We start from the raw sequence: 3,035 nt of genomic DNA on the forward strand, positions 1-3,035 counted from the left end.
CCAGTCATAGGAATTTAACAGTTTATAATGGTGGTGTTTTTCCAAGATGGAGTAATTTCTCCAAGATGGAGTTGAGCCTACTTCATTCTCCTTTGGTTTACGGAACGGAGTCAAATCTTTGACTCATCACAGTGAGGAGTTGGTATTTCTCCCATAAGACTAGGAGCTTTACTGACTATATCTGTTGCTGAGTAAACTTTATTAGACGTTTAAGAAGACATGGTCCAATTACTAGTCCTACAATAACTATTTTTACTGGCCTGGCTATTGCTGACAGTACTGTCGTCAGCCAAGGGGACCAGTCAAACATCTTTTGGAACCAATTCTCAGATTGTTCCCTCTGCTGTTCCCTTTGGTTTAGGTGTTCTCAGACCTGGAATAAATATCTTGAATAATTCCTGTTTCATTAGCACATACATGGCAATTTTCTCCCAGAGCCACACATAGGCCTTCTTGCCCTAAGAATAAGAGATCAAGCCCTCTTCTATTTTGTAATACAACTTCTGCTAGGGAATTTACTTGTTCTTGTAGATGAGACACAGATTCTTCTAGCAGGCCTAGTTCAGTATCAATTAATCAGGACAATTCCTGGATGTGTTATTCTCCCTGGATTAGAGCAATAGTCCCTATGGTAGCAGATCCAGTAATACCCAGCCCCACAAGCAAAGGTATCAAAATGGGGATTCGCTTTTGGCATGCCCAATTGAGTTGCGGGGACAGCATATGTTGACCAGCCTCCCCTGAATATATTGATATGTGGGGAAAATTTTGAACAAGGACACAAAACTTCACATGTGAGGCTGTGATGCAGCAAGCTAATCCAGTTGTACAAGCCCACCATGTGAGATTAGGGGCCTGATAACTGATGCTAGTGTCATTTACAAAATAGGTGGCATTACAGAACCATAGAGAAGTGGAGTTTTTTAAGATTGGATCCACCAAGCAGGTCCTGGCACCCTGAAAATCGCTCAAAGTCAGATGAGAAAAACTGATAGTACATTACTTTATGGTGGTGCTTAAAGGAAAATCTTGCCCCAACCCCACATAGTTGGGGGGGCGGGGGAGATTGTGTGTAAACAAAGCCAACAGTCTCCTGCTAGTTTAGGTTGGGAAGAATTGAGGAGGCTATGTACTATGGTAAGAATGGCTAAGTGAGAGGCACCGGGAGCCAGAGTAGTCAAAGGGAGCTTAGTCCTTGGAGTGTTAAACTGCTGAGCTGGGTGTGCCAGGGGTAGGACATTTTAGTCCATTATATCACCAAAAAGTTCCACTTGGGGCCTTTCTTGTGATAGGGCCTGCTTTTGTATGGTAAAAAAGTGCTTTAGGGTCCTTTCCTGAGCCATAGAAACACATTCCCCAGGTGCATCCTGTGAACCATTTCGGATCAACTGGGTTCCGAATGGAAATATTTAAAGGATCACATATCCTCCAGCCACAATTCACTGGTGGTGAGAGTCTCTGTATTTCTGTATCTGGATCAGATTGCTTGGGTTGCCATGGAGCAGTTGCTCCCAGGGCTCCTAAAACAAATGATTTGGACCCCCAGTATGGGCAGTAGTAGTCAGAACGTGGCCTGGACAGAAATAAAATTCCCCTGAGGCCCATCCTTTCTGCTTTCCCCAACAGACAAGCCAATTCAAAGGTAGATCCAGCTCCCTCCATACTGGAAGCTGGATTCGATCATAAAAAGATTGCATAGGTCAACATAAAGTGAAGTAATTTTCCCAGTTGAATAGGTACTGTTTAACAATTTCCTATCCCCATTCCACATTTCCCATGCCTAATCTGTCCCTTCAGTCCCTACTAGGAAAAAGAGAGTGATTAAAAAACACAGGACAGTCTTAGCTTGAGGGGATCCTGGAGCTCCTGGATTCTCCATATTGACTTCTCCGCCTTCACCAGAGAGTGATGCAGCCAAGTTGGAATGCCACTGATCTTGATAGCTGTTGGGGTGGTGAGGATGATGGTGTAGGGTCCCTTCTAGGTAGGGGCCAGTTCTTGGTCAGTATAGTTCTTGACTCACACTGAGCCTCCTGACTGGAACGGGTGGATGGCTTCCAATGAGGGAGCAGGCAGGGTGTCTTGGACATTGTGGTGAATGGCCTTTTGGGTGGAGTTCCAGAGCCTGAGTAAAGTACGATTATGGATCTCGGCCTTCATTTCTTCACATAGCTGAGGGAGAAGTGGAGGGGGTCTTCCAAACATAATTTCATAAGGGATAAATTCCTCCATATAAGGAGTGCATCTTGCAAAAGAGCCAAAGGGAGAAGCAGTGCCCAGCCCTCACCAGTTTCTAGAGTTAGCTTAGTCAGGGTCTCCTTTAGGGTCTGATTCATATGCTCTACCTGCCTGGAGCTCTGGGGCTGGTAGGCACAATGTAATTTCCAATTAATGTTTTTGCCATTTTTTGCGAGACCTTCATGACAGAAGTAGGCCCTTATCTTACTCAATTGTCATAGGCACCCTGAACCTAGGGATCAAGTCCTGGAGTAATCTCTTAGTGACAATTATGGCTGTTTCTGACCTGATGGAAAAGGCCTCTACCCACCCTGAAAAAGTGTCAATAAATACTAGTAAATACTTATACTCATTTTAAGAGGGTTTTATCTCAGTAAAATCTGGTTACTTTATCTGTTTAGTGTTTACTTAAGCACAAACAGTATATCTGGATGTAATGTTCTCAACTAGGTTGTTTAGGGTTTGAATATCTACTTCTAAGAAGTTCTGTGAGTTTTGACTTGCCCAAATGAGTTGTCTGGTGAAGCTGATCTATTATCATCTGACCCAAGGCCTCTGGGACCATTAGCTTGCCATCAGGCATCCTCATCCATCTGGATGGTTCTCAGACTGTTTGGTATTCTGCAAATTTCTCTTTTGCCATAGTATAAGTGAGTGAAGCTGGGAAACTCGGGTTCAGCATAGTAACAAGGACTTGGAGGGGCCCCACAGGTTTTAGGGCTATCACTCGAGCTGCTAAGTCAGTGGCTCAGTTCCCTTGGGCTTTGAGAGTTTTTGTTTTGTTTTGTTTTGTTTTT

The sequence above is a fragment of the Tupaia chinensis genome, unplaced genomic scaffold (genome assembly GCF_000334495.1).
Source record: "Tupaia chinensis unplaced genomic scaffold, TupChi_1.0 Scaffold000130_1, whole genome shotgun sequence".
Taxonomy (NCBI): domain Eukaryota; kingdom Metazoa; phylum Chordata; class Mammalia; order Scandentia; family Tupaiidae; genus Tupaia; species Tupaia belangeri.